General features: G+C 40.3%; 1 non-coding gene across 1 annotated transcript; it reads right to left on the reverse strand.

Annotated features, from left to right (window-relative positions):
* Positions 1-4,062: 4,062 nt before the first annotated feature.
* Positions 4,063-4,166, reverse strand: LOC130963764 (small nucleolar RNA R71). The gene has a single exon (XR_009079883.1). It is a non-coding gene; the product is annotated as a small nucleolar RNA R71 (small nucleolar RNA).
* Positions 4,167-21,269: the final 17,103 nt, after the last annotated feature.

Genomic DNA, 21,269 nt, shown 5'->3' on the forward strand with positions numbered 1-21,269 from the left:
GGCGCGTACGCATCCTTTGGCCAAAATGCACATCGGCGCGTAAGCGGGCATGATGCGTCCGCGCCGGTAAAAAAAAAGAGTTTAATTTTTCTCTCTTCTATTTTCTTTTGTTTATCGCATTCGTATACTTCTATTCTTTGCATCTCAATTTTGTTTCTGTAGCCTGTTTTCGATTTTTTTTCTAAGTCTCTGATGAGCGGATAATTTATACGCTTTTTGGCATTGTTTTTAGGTAGTTTTTAGTAAGTTCAAGCTACTTTTAGGGATGTTTTCATTAGTTTTTATGTTAAATTCACATTTCTGGACTTTACTATGAGTTTGTATGTTTTTCTGTGATTTCAGGTAAATTCTGACTGAAATTGAGGGATTTGAGCAAAACTCTGAAAAAGGCTGACAAAAGGACTGCTGATGCTGTTGGATTCTGACCTCCCTGCACTCGAAATGGATTTTCTGGAGCTACAGAACTCCAATCGGCGCGCTCTCAACGGCCTTGGAAAGTAGACATCCAGGGCTTTCCAGCAATATATAATAGTCCATACTTTATTCGAAGAATGACGACGTAACATGGCGTTGAACGCCAAGTACATGCTGCTGTCTGGAGTTAAACGCCAGAAAAACATCATGATCCGGAGTTGAACGCCCAAAACACGTCATAACTCGAAGTTCAACTCCAAGAGAAGCCTCAGCTCGTGGATAGATCAAGCTCAGCCCAAGCACACACCAAGTGGGCCCCGGAAGTGGATTTATGCATCAATTACTTACTCATGTGAACCCTAGTAGCTAGTCTAGTATATATAGGACATTTATCTATTGTATTAGACATCTTTTGACAGTTTAATCTCTTTGAATATTCGGTCACTTGATCATGGAGAGGGCTGGCCATTCGGCCATGCCTGAACCTCTTTTACTTATGTATTTTCAACGGTGGAGTTTCTGCACACCATAGATTAAGGGTGTGGAGCTCTGCTGTACCTCAAGTATTAATGAAATTCTATTTCCTTTTATTCAATTCCTCTTTTATTCTTATTCCAAGATATTCATTCGTACCCAAGAACATGATGAATGTGATGAGTCAGATAACCCTCATTATCATTCTCACTTATGAATGCGCGTGATTGACAACCACTTCCGTTCTACATGCAACAGAGCTTGAATGTGTATCTCTTAGATTCCCCAACAGAATCTTTGTGGTATAAGCTAGATAGATGGCGGCATTTATGAGGATCCGGAAAGTCTCACCTTGTCTGTGGTATTCCGAGTAGGATCCTGGGAATCCGGAAAGTCTAACCTTGTCTGTGGTATTCCGAGTAGGATTCCGGTAATGAATGGCTGTGACGTGCTTCAAACTTGCAAGTGCTGGGCGTTAGTGACAGACGCAAAAGAATCAAGGGATTCTATTCCAGTAGGCGCGGGCACCAACCAGTGATTAGCCGTACTGTGACAGAGTGCGTGAGCATTAGTTTTCACTGCGAGGATGGGATGTAGCCATCAACCATGGGTGATGCCTCCAGACGATTAGCCGTGCGAGTGACAGCCGCATAGGATCATTTTCCTGAGAGGATTGAAAGTAGCCACCGCTGATGGTGAACCCCTATACACAGCTTGCCATGGAAAGGGGTAAGAAGGATTGAGTAGAAGCAGTAGGAGAGCAGACGTCCTTGGGCCATACAGCATCTTCATATACTTAACTGAAATTCCTACCAATAAGTCTACATAAGTATTCTATCCCTTTTATTATTTCTTCTTTTTATAAATTTTCGAAACCCATAACTTTTTAATCTGCCTAACTGAGATTCACAAGGTGACCATAGCTTGCTTCATACCAACAATCTCTGTGGGATCGACCCTTACTCACGTAAGGTTTATTACTTGGACGACCCAGTACACTTGCTGGTTAGTTGAACGGAGTTGTGAATTTAACCAAGAGACACAATAGTTTTTGTGTACATACCAAAGAGCCAATAGTGATGATCACAATTTCGTCCACCAAGTTTTTGGCGCCGTTGCCGGGGATTGTTCGAGTATGAACAACTGACGGTTCATCTTGTTGCTCAGATTAGGTAAATTTTCTTTTCAAAAATCTTTTTCAAAATTTTTTCTTTTATTTTTCGTTTTTCCTAACATTATTTTCGAAAAAATTAATAAAAAATCCAAAAAAATTAGAAAATCATAAAAATCAAAAATATTTTGTGTTTCTTGTTTGAGTCTTGAGTAAATTTTTAAGTTTGGTGTCAATTACATGCTTTAAAAATTTTTTGCATTTTTTCGAAAATCCCATGCATTCATAGTGTTCTTCATGATCTTCAAGTTGTTCTTGATAAGTCCTCTTGTTTGATCTTGATGTTTTCTTGTTTTGTGTTGTTTGTTGTTTTTCATGTGCATTTTTGCATTCATATTTTCCATGCATTAAAGATTTCTAAGTTTGGTGTCTTGCATGTTTTCTTTGCATCAAAAATTTTTCAAAATTGTGTTCTTGATGTTCATCATGATCTTCAAAGTGTTCTTGGTGTTCATCTTGACATTCATAGCATTCTTGCATGCATTCATTGTTTTGATCTAAAAATTTCATGCATTGAGTATTTTTGTGTTTTTCTCTCTCATAATTAAAAATTCAAAAATCAAAAAAATATCTTTTCCTTATTTTTCTCATAATTTTCGAAAATTTGAGTTGACTTAGTCAAAAATTTTCAAAATTAGTTGTTTCTTACAAGTCAAGTCAAATTTTCAATTTTAAAAATCTTATCTTTTCAAAATCTTTTTCAAAAATCATATCTTTCTCATTTTTTATATTTCTCGAAAATTTCAAAATTATTTTTCAAAATATTTTTAAAATCTTTTTCTTATCTTTCTATCATTTTTTCGAAAATATGCTAACAATTAATGTGATTGATTCAAAAATTTGAAGTTTGTTACTTTCTTGTTAAGAAAGGTTCAATCTTTAATTTCTAGAATCTTATCTTGTAGTTTCTTGTTAGTTAAGTCATTTTAAAAATGAAATCTTTTTCAAAATATCTTTTTATTAAAATTTTTATCTTATCTTTTTATCATATTTTTAAAAAAAAAATTTATCTTTTTCAAAATTTGATTTCAAAATATCTTATCTAAACCTCTTACCTTCTTATCTTTTCAATTTTGATTTCAAATCTTTTTCAATCAACTAACTAACTTTTTGTTTGTTTCTTATCTTTTTCAAAACCACCTAACTACTTCTCCCTCTTCTATTTTCGAAAAATATTCAAAAATTCTTTTTAATTAATTAATTGTTTCAAATTTTAATTTCAATTACATTTATCTCTAATTTTCGAAAATCACTAAACCCTTTTTAAAATTATTTTCGAAATTCTCTTTCTTTTTTCTTCTTCTATTTAATTATTTGTTTACTAACACTTCTCTTCACCTCTCTTCATCTAAAAATCCGAATTCTTCTTCATTCTTCTACTCCCTTCTTTTTCTACTAACATAAAGGAATCTCTATACTGTGACATAGAGGATTCCTCTCTCTTTTCTTGTTTTCTTCTCTTTCATATGAGCAGGAACAAGGATAAAGGCACTCTTGTTGAGATTGATCCAGAACCTGAAAGGACTCTGAAGAGAAAATTAAGAGAAGCTAAATTACAACAATCCAGAAGAAACCTTCTAGAAAATTTCGAACAAGAGAAAGAGATGGCAGCTGAAAATAATAATAATAATGCAAGGAGAATGCTTGGTGACTTCACTAAGCCAACATCCAAGTTTGATGGAAGAAGCATCTCCATTCCTGCCATTGGAGCCAATAACTTTGAGCTTAAGCCTCAACTAGTTGCTTTAATGCAACAAAACTGCAAGTTTTATGGACTTCCATCTGAAGATCCTTATCAGTTTTTAACTGAATTCTTGCAGATCTGTGAGACTGTAAAGACGAATGGAGTTGATCCTGAAGTCTACAGACTCATGCTTTTCCCTTTTGCTGTAAGAGACAGAGCTAGAATATGGTTGGATTCACAACCCAAGGATAGCCTGGACTCATGGGATAAGCTGGTCACTGCCTTCTTGGATAAATTCTTTCCTCCTCAAAAGCTGAGCAAGCTGAGAGTGGATGTTTAAACCTTCAAACAAAAAGATGGTGAATCCCTCTATGAAGCTTGGGAAAGATACAAGCAGCTGACCAAAAGATGTCCATCTGACATGTTTTCAGAATGGACCCTATTAGACATATTCTATTATGGTCTCTCTGAATTTTCGAAAATGTCATTGGATCATTCTGCAGGTGGATCCATTCACCTGAAGAAAACGCCTGAAGAGGCTCAAGAGCTCATTGACATGGTTGCAAATAACCAGTTCATGTACACTTCTGAGAGGAATTCCGTGAACAATGGAATACCTCAGAAGAAAGGAGTTCTTGAAATTGATACTCTGAATGCCATATTGGCTCAGAACAAAGTGTTGACTCAACAGGTCAACATGATCTCTCAAAATCTGAATGGATTGCAACATGCATCCAACAGTACTAGAGAGGCAGCTTCTGAAGAAGCTTATGATCCTGAGAACCCTGCCATGGCAGAGGTTAATTACATGGGTGAACCTTATGGAAACACCTATAACTCATCATGGAGAAATCATCCAAATTTCTCCTGGAAGGATCAACAAAAGCCTCAACAAGGCTTTAACAATGGTGGACGCAATAGGCTAAACAATAGTAAGCCATATCCATCATCTTCTCAGCAACAGACAGAGAACTCTGAACAAAATAATTCTAATTTAGCCAATGTAGTCTCTGATCTGTCAAAGGCCACTTTCAGTTTCATGAATGAAACAAGATCCTCCATTAGAAATTTGGAGGCACAAGTGGGCCAGCTGAGTAAGAAAGTCATTGAAACTCCTCCCAGTATTCTCCCAAGCAATACAGAAGAAAATCCAAAAGGAGAGTGCAAGGCTATTGACATAGTCAATATGGCCGAATGCACAAAGGAGGAGAAGGACGAAAATCCTAGTGAGGAAGACCTCCTGGGACGTTCCTCAAGCAAGAAGGAGTTTTCTATTAAGGATCCTGAGGAATCTGAGGCTCATCTAGAGACCATAGAGATTCCTTTAAATCTCCTTCTGCCATTCATGAGCTCTGAAGAATATTCATCCTCTGAAGAGAATGAAGATGTGACTGGAGAGCAAGTTGCTCAATACTTAGGAGCTATCATGAAACTGAATGCCCAGCTGTTTGGTAATGAGACTTGGGAAAGTGAACCCCCCTTGCTCATTAGTGAACTAGATACTTGGATTCAGAGAACTCTACCTCAAAAGAAACAAGATCCTGGCAAGTTCTTAATACCTTGCACCATTGGCACCATGAGCTTTGAAAAAGCTCTATGTGATCTTGGGTCAGGGATAAATCTTATGCCACTCTCTGTAATAGAGAAGCTGGGGATCATTGAGGTACAACCTGCCTTGTTCTCATTACAATTGGCAGATAAGTCCATAAGACAAGCTTATGGAGTAGTGGAGGACGTGCTAGTAAGGGTTGAAGGCCTTTACATCCCTACTGATTTCATAATCCTAGACACTAGGAAGGAAAATGATGAATGCATCATCCTAGGAAGACCTTTCCTAGCCACAGCAGGAGCTGTGATAGATGTCAACAGAGGTGAGTTAGTCCTTCAATTGAATGGGGACTACCTTGTGTTTCAGGCACATGGCCATCCCTCTGTGACAAAAGAGAGTAAGCATGAAGAGCTTCTCTCAGTTCAGAGTCAAGAAGAGCCCACACAGTCAAACTCTAAGTTTGGTGTTGTGAGGCCACAACCAAACTCTAAGTTTGGTATTCAAACCCCATATCCAAACTCTAAGTTTGGTGTTGGGACTACACACTAAATTGACCTGATCACCATGTGGCTCCATGAGAGCCACTGTCAAGCTATTGACATTAAAGAAGCGCTTGTTGGGAGGCAACCCAATTTTATTTATCTAATTTTATTTTATTTTGCTTCTTTGTTATTTTTGTATTTTATTAGGTACATGATCATGAGGAGTCACAAAAAAAATCAAAAAAATTAAAAACAGAGTCAAAAACAGAAGAAAAAATTTTTTCACCCTGGAGGTAGCGCAGACTGGCGTTCAACGCCAGTAAGGTGCATCTGGCCGGCGTTCAATGCCAGAACAGAGCACCATTCTGGCGCTGAACGCCCAAAACAAGCAACAACCTGGCGTTAAACGCCAGGATGGTGCACAGAGAGGACAAACTGGCGCTGAACGCCAGGAACAAGCATGAAACTGGCGTTCAACGCCAGAAACATGCATTACATGGGCGTTGAACGCCCAGAACATGCATCAATGGGCGTTTGAACGCCAGAATGATGCATGAAGGCATTTTACATGCCTATATGGTGAAGGAATGGTATTTGTTTTCACCTCAGGATCTGTGGACCCCACAGGATCCTCACCTCAGGATCTGTGGACCCCACAGGATCCCCACCTACCATATTCCCACCTTACCTTTTAAATCCTAATCACACTCTCCTAATCCAAATCTCATTTCACTCTTCCCCATATCACACCTCCCAAAAACCTTCACCAATCACCTCAAGTCCTCTTCCCAATTACCCCATTCACCATTCACATCAACCTCCCCTTCCCCATAAACCCCACCTACCCTCATAAAATTCAAATTCAATTTCCCACCCAATCCCACCCATATAGCCGAACCCATCTCCCCTCACTCTCCTCCATTTTCTTCTTCTTCTTCTTCTCTTCTTTCTTTTCTTGCTCGAGGGCGAGCAATATTTTAAGTTTGGTGTGGTAAAAGCATAGTTTTTTTGCTTTTCCATTACCATTAATGGCACCTAAAGCTAGAGAAACCTCAAAGGGAAGACAAAAAAGCTTCCACCTCTGAGTCATGGGAGATGGAAAGACAAAAATATAAGCCGTCATAGCTCTGTGGTAGAACATGTGGCTGCAAATCAAGAAATCCCTGAGATGCCTCAAGGAATGCACTTTCCTCCCAACAACTATTGGGAGCAACTTAACACCTCCTTAGAAGATTTGAGCCATAATGTTGAACAACTAAGGGTGGAACATCATGAACACTCCATCATTCTCCAAGAAATAAGAGAAGATCAAAGAGCAATGAGGGAGGAGCAACAAAGGCAAGGAAGGGACATAGAAGAACTGAAGAACATCATTGGTCCTTCAAGAAGAAGACGCCACTAAAGGTGGATTCATTCCTTGTTCTTTATTTCTTTCTGTTTTTCGGTTTTTAATGTTGAGTTTATCTATGTTTTGTGTCTTTATTTCATGATCATTAGTATGTAACCATGCCTTAAAGCTATGAATAAATTCCATTAATCCTTCACCTCTCTTAAAAGAAAAATGTTTTAATTCAAAAGAACAAGAAGTACATGAATTTCGAATTTATCCTTGAATTTAATTTAATTATATTGATGTGGTGACAATACCTTTTGTTTTCTGAATGAATGATTGAACAGTGCATATGTCTTTTGATATTGTTGTTTATGAGTGTTAAAATTGTTGGTTCTTGAAAGAATGATGAACAAAGAGAAATGTTATTGATGATCTGAAAAAATCATGAAATTGATTCTTGAAGCAAGAAAAAGCAGTGAAAAAGAAGAAGCATTCAAAAAAAAAATGGAGCTAAAAAGAGTATATAGAAAAAGAAGGAGCAGTAGAAAAAGCCAATAGCCCTTAAAACCAAAAGGCAAGGGTAGCAAGGATCCAAGGCTTTGAGCATTAATGGATAGGAGGGCCCAAGGAAATAAAATCCGGGCCTAAGCGGCTAAATCAAGCTGTCCCTAACCATGTGCTTGTGTCATGAAGGTCCAAGAGAAAAGCTTGAGACTGAGTGGTTAAAGTCGTGATCCAAAGCAAAAGAGTGTGCTTAAGAGCTCTGGACACCACTAACTGGGGACTTTAGCAAAGCTAAGTCACAATCTGAAAAGGTTCACCCAGTTATGTGTCTGTGGCATTTATGTATCCGGTGGTAATACTGGAAAACAAAGTGCTTAGGGCCACGGCCAAGACTCATAAGTAGCTGTGTTCAAGAATCAACATGCTTAACTAAGAAAGTCAATAACACTATCCCAAATTCTAATTTCCCCAGAGACGCCAATCCCTCTAAACTACAAAGGAAAAAGTGAGATGCCAAAACTGTTCAGAGGCAAAAAGCTACAAGTCCCGCTCATCTAATTATAATTAATATTCATTGATATTTTGGAATTTATAGTATATTCTCTTCTTTTTATCCTATTTGATTTTCAGTTGCTTGGGGACAAGCAACAATTTAAGTTTGGTGTTGTGATGAGCGGATAATTTATACGCTTTTTGGCATTGTTTTTAGGTAGTTTTTAGTAAGTTCAAGCTACTTTTAGGGATGTTTTCATTAGTTTTTATGTTAAATTCACATTTCTGGACTTTACTATGAGTTTGTGTGTTTTTCTGTGATTTCAGGTAAATTCTGATTGAAATTGAGGGATTTGAGCAAAACTCTGAAAAAGGCTGACAAAAAGACTGCTGATGTTGTTGGATTCTGACCTCCCTGCACTCGAAATGGATTTTCTGGATCTACAGAACTCCAATCGGCGCGCTCTCAACGGCTTTGAAAAGTAGACATCCAGGGCTTTCCAGCAATATATAATAGTCTATACTTTATTCGAAGAATGATGACGTAACTTGGCGTTGAACGCCAAGTACATGCTGCTGTCTGGAGTTAAACGCCAGAAAAACGTCATGATCCGGAGTTGAACGCCCAAAACATGTCATAACTCGAAGTTCAACTCCAAGAGAAGCCTCAGCTCGTGGATAGATCAAGCTCAGCCCAAGCACACACCAAGTGGGCCCCGGAAGTGGATTTATGCATCAATTACTTACTCATGTGAACCCTAGTAGCTAGTCTAGTATATATAGGACATTTATCTATTGTATTAGACATCTTTTGACAGTTTAATCTCTTTGAATATTCGGTCACTTGATCATGGAGAGGGCTGGCCATTCGGCCATGCCTGAACCTCTTTTACTTATGTATTTTCAACGGTGGAGTTTCTGCACACCATAGATTAAGGGTGTGGAGCTCTGCTGTACCTCAAGTATTAATGAAATTCTATTTCCTTTTATTCAATTCCTCTTTTATTCTTATTCCAAGATATTCATTCGTACCCAAGAACATGATGAATGTGATGAGTCAGATAACCCTCATTATCATTCTCACTTATGAATGCGCGTGATTGACAACCACTTCCGTTCTACATGCAACAGAGCTTGAATGTGTATCTCTTAGATTCCCCAACAGAATCTTCGTGGTATAAGCTAGATAGATGGCGGCATTTATGAGGATCCGGAAAGTCTCACCTTGTCTGTGGTATTCCGAGTAGGATCCTGGGAATCCGGAAAGTCTAACCTTGTCTGTGGTATTCCGAGTAGGATTCCGGTAATGAATGGCTGTGACGTGCTTCAAACTTGCAAGTGCTGGGCGTTAGTGACAGACGCAAAAGAATCAAGGGATTCTATTCCAGTAGGCGCGGGAACCAACCAGTGATTAGCCGTACTGTGACAGAGTGCGTGAGCATTAGTTTTCACTGCGAGGATGGGATGTAGCCATCAACCATGGGTGATGCCTCCAGACGATTAGCCGTGCGAGTGACAGCCGCATAGGATCATTTTCCCGAGAGGATTGAAAGTAGCCACCGCTGATGGTGAACCCCTATACACAGCTTGCCATGGAAAGGAGTAAGAAGGATTGAGTAGAAGCAGTAGGAGAGCAGACGTCCTTGGGCCATACAGCATCTTCATATACTTAACTGAAATTCCTACCAATAAGTCTACATAAGTATTCTATCCCTTTTATTATTTCTTCTTTTTATAAATTTTTGAAACCCATAACTTTTTAATCTGCCTAACTGAGATTTACAAGGTGACCATAGCTTGCTTCATACCAACAATCTCTGTGGGATCGACCCTTACTCACGTAAGGTTTATTACTTGGACGACCCAGTACACTTGCTGGTTAGTTGAACGGAGTTGTGAATTTAACCAAGAGACACAATAGTTTTTGTGTACATACCAAAGAGCCAATAGTGATGATCATAATTTCGTCCACCAGTCTCTTCTTTCAATAATGGTGTTGAATTTTCTCACTCAATTGTTGAGAATTTCTTGGTTAATCTTGGTGCTTCTTGACTTGTTTGATATTATTGGATGATGAAACTTTTAAATCAATGCTTAATCTTGTTTGACTCTTATACTCTTTGTGCATTGATATGAACTTGCATGTCTTTAATGACCCACTCTTTCTAGTTGAACTTGATGCTTTTGAGTGCTCTTCATGCTTTGACTTTACTCTTGCATCAAGTATTAGTTAATATGCCTTTGCTTGAATCGCTTTCTCACTCACATGCGTAGCTAACATGTGGTGAGAACCCTACTCTTATTTGGCATTAGCCCTGCCTATGTTCTATATGCTTTGCTATCTTTGTAGTAGGCTTAATTTTCTTTCTTTTCTCTCTCCTTTGAGGTTTGCCACCAAGAAGGAAAGGAATGGGAAAGCTTCAAACGGGGCAGCAAACAAGTTCACCCGCACAACCCTTTGAAGAAAACTCATCAATTGTAGCTACCCGTCCATATTGCTCTTCTTTGCATGCACCAAGAATGGTGCAAATTTCTAAGTGTGGGGAGGTCGTCCAACCGACCTCCATGGGTAAAAACTTCCTTTTTCAACACCAATTCTTGATTTCCTTTGCTAGTTAGTTGTTGCATTGCATGATAGGTTGCATGCTAGTTAGAATTTGTACATATTTTACCACTTTTTTTTATGTTAGGACTACTTGGTTAGGGTGATTATTTTTTTTCCAAGAAAAATTGTTTTAGGGCACCCTACCAATTTGAAAAATTTTTTTCTGTTGAACTTGCTTGAAGAATTTATTTTGGAACATGGTTTTTGAGCTAAGAACACAAGCATGAGTTTTGAGCCCAATTGTGTGGTTACATCATATAACCACTTATTTTCATTCTTGTGTGTATTATTCTCTCTCTATGATTGTAATCTTTGATTTGTTTGATTCTTTATGTCCATTATTCCATGTATACATGATGCACGAAAACTTGTCTCTCAACAAATTTCCCTTCGGCAAGTATACCGAATTGTCGTCAAGTAAAAACTCACAATCGAGTGAGGTCGAATCCCACAGGGATTGATTGGTCAAGCAACTTTAGTTGGAAGAATGTGCTAGTTGAGCTAAACAGAAATTTAGTTGAGAATTGCAGAAAATTAAATGGCGAAAAAGTAAATTGCAGAATCTTAAATAGGGAATTGGGGAAATGAGCATAAAGATAAATGGCAGGAAGTAAAGAGAATGGGTAAGATCAGAAATGGGGGATTCATTGGGCTTAGGAGATGTTGCATTCTCCGGATCAAGTTCATTCTCATATCTTCCTCAATCAATGCATTCATTGATCTCCTTGGCAATCTTAGATGATTGGATCCCAATTCCTTGGCAACCCAATCTCTCTAAGCTTGAACAATTGCCCAATTCCTTGATTTAATTGCTCACGGGAAGAGATAAAGTATGGTCACTGATTATACCACATGGATTTCCAAATCAAAGTGTTGGGAGGATTACATGTCACTATATCTGTCCAAACCCCAATTTGGTCCAACATGAGAAAGCATTTCTAGCATGATCTCCTCATCCCTTTTCCAAGGCTCAGAGGAGATCCATTTATGGAGAGTTTCTTTTCCAAGACAACTAACCAATTGAATTAAGATTGAAAGCTTTCTAGTAAATCAAGAGAAAAGAAAGAGGAAGAAGAATGAAAACTATAATTGATCCATCAAATTACAACAGAGCTCCTTAACCCAATGATAGGGGTTTAGTTGTTCATAGCTCTGGAAATGGAAAATGGTAGAAGAGAATACATTTTTAGCAAACTAGAAAATGCAGAAAAGTAAATATACAGAGGGTAGTTCCCCAAAATGCCCAGCTTCTCTCTAGTTCAAAACTACTCCTATATATACTACTCTTCTTGATCTTCTAGTTAATTCTTCAAGTCTTGGATATGGGCCTTTGATCTTGAGTTGAAGCAGTTACAATCTCCAGTGGGCTCAGCTTTGCTTGCAGAAAAGTGTGAGTTAGGCATGGACGTTAGTTAGGACGTTCATGGTGTTAACGTTACGTGAAAATGTGGGTTCGAGAACGTTAGTGACGATCACCTTTTTCACTAACGTTCCAAACCAAAATGATCCACGTTAACTTCAATATTAGTCACACTAACGTGGCTACTAACGTTGCCTCTTGGTCCTTCACAAACGTTATTGGCATTCACCTTTCCCAATAACGTTGCTCTTTGCCTCCTTTCCCCACGTTAGAGTTCACGTTAGTCTAACTAACGTGACCCTTAACGTGGGCATGCCTAAACTTCGAGAGCGTTAGTGACACTTACCTTTGTCACTAACGCTCCAAACGCCCCTCCTTCCCATGTTAGAGTTCACGTTAATTGGATTAACGTGGCTACTAATGTGGTGGTGATTGCCATCTCCAACGTTAGTGACAAAGGTGAGTGTCACTAACGTTGGCTTATCATGCTTAGCTCCACGTTACTCTTCATGTTAGTGGTCTTAACATGACTACTAACGTGGGCACTCTTGGCTTAGTCCAACGTTAGTGACAAAGGTGAGTGTCACTAACGTTGGCGATTGCTTCCTCCTCCCACGTTAGAGTTCACATTAATTGGATTAATGTGACTCTTAACGTGGCTAAATGTGCCTTTGTGGAACGTTAGTGGCATTCACTTTTACCACTAACGTTGGAGCTCCTCTTTTCCTCCATGTTAGCTAGCACGTTAATGTACTTAACGTGGCAACTAACGTGGGCTATGATGGCTTCGAAAGCGTTATTGGCGATCACTTTTCTCATTAACGCTACAAGCTTATTCCCATTCCACGTTAGTGGTCACGTTAATTAGACTAACGTGGTTACTAACGTGGCTCTTCCTTGCTTCCTTTGTCCTGAAATCAAGCAAATAAAGTGCATCAAAGCTCTAGTCCAAGTCATGAGATCATGCATTATCCAATTTGTCATTCAATTCTTGCACAATTCTTATCACAACACCAATCTTAAAGCTTGCTTGTCCCTAAGCAAATACTGAAACATAGGAAAGATGAATGAAAGAATAAGATAAATAAATCACTATTATAGAAGTCAAATCCCTAGTTTATGGGGTTTCATGCATGGCAACTTAGGTTCATTCCTTCACTGGTTTTCAGGCCTTTATCATGCCCTTGAACACTCACTTGATTGCATCCTTTGAGACTCCTTATTTATTGATCCTCCCTTCTTTTCCAGGTTTTATTGCACTCTTTTTAGGCTAAGTGTTTTGTGAGAGGGCGACTCTTTAAGATAAGCTTTCAGCCAACACTCTCGAACCAGTTGGTTCAAGGTGCTAGGTGTTAAGACACCCCTAAGGATTTACTCCTTCAAGTCTCTTTCCCCCATACATACACACCATAGGCACATGGTTTGTTATTTTTCTTTCTTGAGACCTTGGTGTCCAGCACCTCTTTGGGTTACTAAGTGCTCTGTAGCAAAGGTTGCTCTTGATAGTGGACTTTCAGCTGATAATCCCGAGTTAGTTAACCCAAGTTACCAAGTGATAAAGCACCCCTGAGAGCTTATTCATCCAAGCATATTCCTTGCACAGGAACACCACAGACACATTGACAAACCCCAATTTGACGGTTTGTTTTGTATTGAATTTAGAGCATCTTGATAGCCTTTTGTCACATTTAGCCTAGGAATTAGCATGATTTCGTTATCTCTCCCTTATTTGTGCTTAAGTGTAAAAACATGCTTTCTAAGTCTTATTTTGATGAATTCTATTTCCTCTTTGATTCCATAAGATGCCTTGATATGTTTGTTAGTAATCTCAGGATGAAATAGGCTAGACATGGATCAAAGGAAGCAAGGAAGGAAGCATACAAGTGGAGAGAAGCATAAAAAGTCAAAGAAGCAAAGTCAGCCAAGCACGCGCACGCGCACAAGGCGCTCGCGCGCACATTGCGAAACAGGCCAAGGACGCGCACGCGTACCATGCGCGCACGCGCCGATGATGGCACATGACCTCACTAATGAAGCACGTGCCTGGCGATTTTGGGAAGGTTTCAGCAACCAACTTTGGCGCCAAAATGCATATAAGAGCCAAGGAATGAAGAGGGAAACACATGCTAGTTACCATTAGTCATAGTTTAGTTCTAGAAGTTAGTTTCTAGAGAGAGAAGCTCTCACTTCTCTCTAGAATTAGGATTAGGTTTAGTTCTTAGATTTAGATTTAGACTCATCTTCTTCTACTTCTATCTTCTCAATTCCTTGTTATTACATTCATTCTTCTTCCATTCTTTTGCTATAATCTCTCTCATGTTGTTCTTGTATTTTGTTATAGATCTAGTATTGTTCCTTTTTACTTTCTTCCAATTCAATAGAAGGTAATTCATAATAAAAGTGTTTCTTTTGATTGTTGTTGTTAATTTCTTTCAATAATTGTTGTTAGATTTCATTCTTGTTGTTGATTTACTACGTTTTCCTTTTATGCCTATCAAGTGTTTGATGAAATGCTTGAGAGGATGTTAGAGTAGGATTTTATGTTCTTGGCTTGAGAAGGTAACTTAGGATTTCTTGAGTCACTAGTGTCCAATTGATTGCTAGTTGATAGCCATTAACTCTAGCCTTCATTAAATCCAATTAGTGGAAAGCTAGGACTTATGGACTAGGATTGATATAACTCACTTGACTTTCCTTTGTTAATTGATTTAAGGATGACTAAGTGGGATTAATCCTTGCAACTACCATACTTGTGGCTAGTGATAATGATGAAGACCCTTGACAACCAAATCTTGCCAAGACCATTTTGTTAATAAAGCTTTCTTACCATTTACTATTCATGTTTCTCATCTAAAACCCCAAATATAACTCACAACCAATAACAAAACACTTTATTGTAAATCCTAGGGAGAACGACCCGAGGTTTAAATACTTCGGTTTATAGATTTTAGGGGTTTGTACTTGTGACAAACAAATTTTTGTATGAAAGGATTATTGCTTGGTTTAGAGACTATACTTGCAACGAGAATTCATTTGTGAATTCTAAACCGTCAAAAATCCATTCGTCAAATGGCGCCGTTGCCGGGGATTACAATGGTGTTATGTTATTGGTTATTGTACATATGTGAATAGTGTAAATAGTTTGTCTTTTGCTTGTTTGCTAGATTTTGTTAGTTTTATTTTGTTTTTCCATAATGAATTCTCACTTTGGCTATAAGTTTGGTTCTTATTGTGTTGTAGGAAATATGCACTTCAATGATAACATGTACCAAGGATGGAACCAACAAAGATGGGAGGAGCCTCAAGGAATTGATCACTCCTATTGGCAACAACCTCCGGATACTTATAGGTATAATTCCCATCCTAATGCATGTCAACTTAACGGCTATGATGATTCTTTTTGTGACACTCAACAATCACCATCATATGCCTATGAATCTCATCCACAACATAACCCTCAACCATTCTCACAAGCCTTTCCGTACCAAGAACCTTCCTATGATCCATATCCATCATATGATCAAGCAACCATACCATACTCCTATAACCATTATGAGCACGAACCTTTAGAACCAGCACAATTCCAAGATTACTACCGAGAACCACCTCAATACACACAATCTCCACAACCTTACCAAGAAGAACCACCTTCCTATTATGAACCCTCTCTCCAGAATGATGAACCTTCCTACCCACCACAAGCCCCAATAGACGATTCTCTCACTTTGTTACTTCAAGGACAAGAGGCCATGAAGCGGGATACACTTGAGTTCGTGACCAACTTGACCAAGGTGGTGCATACTTTAGCCCACCAATGTTTGAATGCTCAAGGTACTTCCGTGACCCCATGTGGAAAGTCAAAAGAAGAGCAAAGCATGAAGGAGAAATTGGAAAATTCGGTGGAAAAGAAGGGAGAATCAAATTTTGTGTTGGAACAATTGGAGAAGCCTATGATCATTGAAGAAAGGGAAGAAGTGGTTGAAGATTTAGGAGATGTTGAAAGTCCATGGGAATGTAGCATCATGGAGAACTCTTCCAAGAAGCTTGAAATTTATGTTGAAGAGGGTGCGCAACCTCCAAGGCATATCATCGTTGGAGACTTGGAAGAGGCTTATCAAGAGATGGATTCAATCATGGATGAATTTCTCTCTACAATGGAATCCTCACCCATTGGACATGAAGATGAAATTATAGAAGAGTGTGCACAACCTCCCAAGGAAAGCGAAAATGGCATGGTGTATATTGAAATTGAAGAATATGAAGAGGTTGATCAAGAGATGAACTCATTCATCAATGAATTTCTGTCCAAAATTGAATCGCCTCTCATTAGACAAGATGAAGTTCTTGAAGATAACACCAAGCCACGTAACAAAGACGATGAGGTTGAAATTGAAGAAGCTTATGAAGAGGTGGAAACAATTAAAGAAGAGCACAAGGAAGTGGACCTTGCATTGTCTAAGTGTGGGGACGCCTCCCTTCCCAAATTGCCATCCAATACAACATTTAAGTGGGTAAAATCTCTATCCCTAAGCTTTAATTTCTCACTTGAATATGGTTTGATTGAAAATGATGGTCAACTTAGAACTCTTTGTGAAATTAAAAGTAAGAATGAGTTGTGTACTGGTTGGAAAGTAGGTGTTAAGCTCATCAAGGTCAAGGCCCCAAGGTATAGGGATGATGTTGGAACAAGGATCACTTTGTATGGATCTAGAAGGAAGCATTGGTGGAATAAAGAGAATTCTTTGTGTCAATCACCTTTATGCCATCCACTCATCCGACAAAATCATGAAACTCAACTAACGGTTGGATGCGAAAATAAGATATGGGACCTCGGTTCGCTATGTGAAGACCAAATATGGGAACTCGTATTTTGGGTAGAATTTTGCCCAAGCTTAATAAAAATGGTTGGAAATTCTGTCAACCAATTGAGAAGCAAAGATCCTTGGAGATTCAAGGATGAGTACAAGCATAAGCCACCATGACAAGGAGCTTCTCAAAATGTCCAACTTAAGGACTTAAACTAAAAGTGCTAGGTGGGAGACACCCCACCATGGTAAACTCTTTCCAATCTTTTAAATTTACTTAATAAGTGATTTGAGTTGCCATTGTAGGTAGATGTTTCATACAAATTTGTTTGTACAACTTAATTGTTAGCTTAGTCACATGCATGTTGTGTTTAGTAGTAGATGAATAATATCAAAGATTGTATTTTTGTGAATTGTATGATGGTTGAGTGAATAAGAGTTGTGAACACTAAGGGGAGCACCCAGCAATTTGTTTCTGGAAAAAAAAAAAGAGGGGTTGGACGCGAGCGCACCATGTACGCGCACGCGTCCCTGTGTGGATGCACCACGAGCCACACACCCGAGAGTTGGGCCTCCCTTGGGCAAACATCATGCCTTGGGCCCAACACATTACACGCGGACGCGCACAACGTGCGTGCGCGCCATCTTTAAGAATATGGACATTTACGTGGACGCGCACATGCTGCGTCCGCGCCGATTTGCTGCTGCGACAGTTGAGCCAATCCACAGAGAGTTGAGCCAGTTCTGGGCCAACCTTAAGCCCCTGGCCCAACTTGCTTCGCGCGGACGCGCACATGCCGCGTGCGCGCCATCTTGTCATAAATCATCAACTTACGCGGACGCGCACTTGCCGCGCGCGCGTCCCCACCGTGCTGCCACCAATCTAGGCCACGGACTCGAGAGTTGGGCGTGCCTCAAGCCCATTCTGAGCCTCAGGCCCAATCTCATGTACGCGTGCGCGCGCTGTACGCGTGCGCGCGCTGTACGCGCACGCGCCCTTACCACTTCTGCCATCCCACGCTAGAGCGCATTGCACGCTCACGCGTGGATCTCTATTCCTCTCGATGCGCGCGGACGCGTACTTGCCGCGTGCGCGCCGATCTGATTGCGCGACCTCCAGGCCATTGTCCAGAGAGTTAGGCCTGCGTTGGGCCAACTCTAAGCCCCTAGCCCAACCCCATGCACGCGTACGCGCACTATACGCGCACGCGTCCCTTCCTAAGATGCTCATCCACGTTCAAGCGTGTTGTACGCGCACGCGTAGGTCCCAAGTTTCATCAAGGGACGCGGACGCGCAAGTGGCGCGCGCGTCGATTCAAAATTGGGATAACCCTAGCACGCGAGCACACTGCGCAGTCGCGCATCCCCTCAACCCCCTCATTTCATTTTCTTCTCCCTCTTCTTCCCCCCATAGCCGCCTCTGCTACTCCGGTGACCACCACTAGCGGCCGCCGATCACCACCATCATTCACTTCCCCCACTCATCCTCGTTCTCTCCCTCTCCTTCACTCACTCTTTCTCTCTCCCTTCCGTCTCTCAGCCTCACCGTGGTCCGCGGCCTTTACCGCCGCCGTTCCACCATTACCGCCGGCGACTCTCAACCAACCCACTCACCATTCTTTCTCTTGAAGTCATTCCCTATCTCTGTCTGTCCGCCGCAGCCACCGCAGCAGCCCCCACCGCCACTCTTTTCTGCCACTCCCCGCCACCGTCCACGGCGGCGCAGTTCCTGGCACCACCCCCAGTTTCCTTTCCTTTCTTCGTTCCTCTCTGCTCCCAGGTTCCTACTCCAGTCTGTTATTTTTCTGTTTTTTTCCTTTTTACTGTTCATTTTGATTAATTACTATAATTGCATGTTACTTAGTTTGAATGCAGACTTTGTATGTTAGGTTAGATAGAAATACTTGCGGTTAGGTAGCTAGGGCTGGATAGAGGATTCTAGGCCTGATAAGTGCTCCGTTCGTGCTTAATTGCTGTCTGCTTATTTGGGTGTTATATGCTGATTTTAGACTGTTTTTATGCAATTCTTGTTGCCTGATTACTATACCATTGCTACTGTGCTTGTTTGATGTTGTTTCTGTGCTAATTGTGTTAATTTGCTATCCGGGAATGTCCAATTTTAAGCCGGAATGCTGCCCGATTTTCAAGGAAATTAGTTCATTTTGGTCTTTAATTCAATTTTGGGCAATATTCCGTTTCTTTTTGACTTCCCAGATTTGCATTATTCACTGTGAACATGAACCACAACTTTTCTTTTCATTGCGCATCAATATCATTATATCACTAATCTACTTTTCTAACTTACTAATTTCTTTAACCATCTAACTTCCACTCACCTTTAACCATTTTTAACAATTCTTTTAAGCATATGATGATATTATTGCCCCTTTGAATATGAGTTGTTGATTTTAATGAAGTTTGCAATTTCTTTTGGTTTACTTGTTCACTTTTGCATATTCATTGCAACATCATGATTATTCTTTGATAATTGTATCCTGAACATGCTTTCTTTGCTACATGCTAAATGTTTTATATATTTTATCATATTTTTTTCAGGATGTCGGATAAAGGCAAAGCCATAGCCACTACCTCCAAGAAGAGAAAACACTCTACCCCCTCCATTCCTTCCATCTACAAGCATTATGCTAAGAACCCATTGAATGATGAGGAAAAAGAAAACCAATTATTGCCTTCCACCAACCCGGACAAATTCCCTAACCTATACTATGAGCTCCGGTTTTCTAGATATCGAACCACAAAGCTAAACATTGAGAAGAAGTTACTTCTACCTAATGATGTGAGACGGTCCATTACCGGTCGGATCCTTGATTTGGGCATTGACTTTGTTGACCGGGAATTGGGTGATATCAACATATCTTGGGTGAAGGAATTCTACTGCAACTTCTTCCGCCCAACTTTGGATTCGGTTCAGGTGAGGGATAGGGAGATTATGATTACTGAGACTGCGATTGAGGAGGCGCTACAGTGCCGCCATGTCCCCGATGAGCTGTGTGCCCATCAGCAGGCTGAGTTAGCCATACACAGCATGACTTTTGATTATGAGGCACTCAGGACTGTTATTGGGATACCAGATGCCACTTAGGTTATGGATGCCACCAACACCAAGCCGAAAGGGATGCTATTTACTCATCTGACTCGTGAGGCCAAGACTTGGCAGATGATATTCGCTTGCTATGTCCTACCTACCACCCACTTCTCTGAGATTCCTATGGAGATGCTTCTACTGATTGGGTGCGTGATGGAAGGAAAGGAGGTCTCTTTCCCTAGGCTTATCCGACAGTGTATGTGGCGGGCGCATATTCGTGGCCTACTCCCATTTCCTACCTTGGTCACGAGTATGGCGGCCCTGGCAGAGGTCCCATGGCTGGATGATGATGTGCGACCACCACCCCCTGATGTTGATGACAGGGAGGTTACTATCCCCTGGGGTGGTTGGGTGCATGAGAGACCACTCGCTAGACGCCGTTCTCGGGCTAGAGCTGTCATTGGGACACCTTCACCATCGGCCCCTACAGCTGCCCATCATCCTCCACAGCAGCTCCTTTATCATCTACTGATCCTCCAGCTGCCCCTGAGCCTACTTATCTCCTGGTTCAGCGTCTATTCCGATTCCTAGAGCGTGAGCGACGCCATGTTAGACGCCGATTAGATCGGATGGACCAGGCTCTTATTTCTTTGGGTGCTGAGCTACCTCCACTTCTCGATTCTCCAGCCTCCGATGAGCAGGATCATCCGGAGGAGGATGCGGAGGCACCGGTTCAGCAGGATGCCCCAGACACTACAGAGCAGCCACAGACTCAGGAGGAGCCGGCCCCACAGTCACAGTCAGCGCCAGCACCTATCGTTGTCCCTCCCACTGATCCTCCGGTTTAGCATCGAGGACGATGCTTGGTTTTAAGTGTGGGGAGGGCACCGGTAGAGCATTATTTGGGAACCGGTGAACTTTTCAGCCTAGTATCTTATTTTGCACATCTTGTATATATTTTGATGCATTCCTAGTTATTTTGGATACTTTTATTAGTTATTTCGGATTTTAGATATTTTGATGTTTGGATGTTTCTAGATGTTTTTGATGATAGATTTCGTATTTTAGTTAGATTTTTCTTTATACATTTTTGCATATCTTTAATTTTAGTTGTGGTTGTGATTAGAAATCATACTTTGAATTGCAAATATTTAGTCACCCTTTTTGCATAACATATTGATTTTGAGTGAAAAAAGGGAAGGGTGAACTAAGAAAAATTTTTGGATTTTTCAATCACAACAATGCTTAGTTAAACATTGAGATTTTTCAAGAAGCTTAAATAGAGGGCATTAACCCAATTGATTGAAAGAAAATCTTTGGTGAAACTTGCTTGAATTTCATACCTTGTGA

Source organism: Arachis stenosperma, chromosome 2 (genome assembly GCF_014773155.1).
Source record: "Arachis stenosperma cultivar V10309 chromosome 2, arast.V10309.gnm1.PFL2, whole genome shotgun sequence".
NCBI lineage: Eukaryota > Viridiplantae > Streptophyta > Magnoliopsida > Fabales > Fabaceae > Arachis > Arachis stenosperma.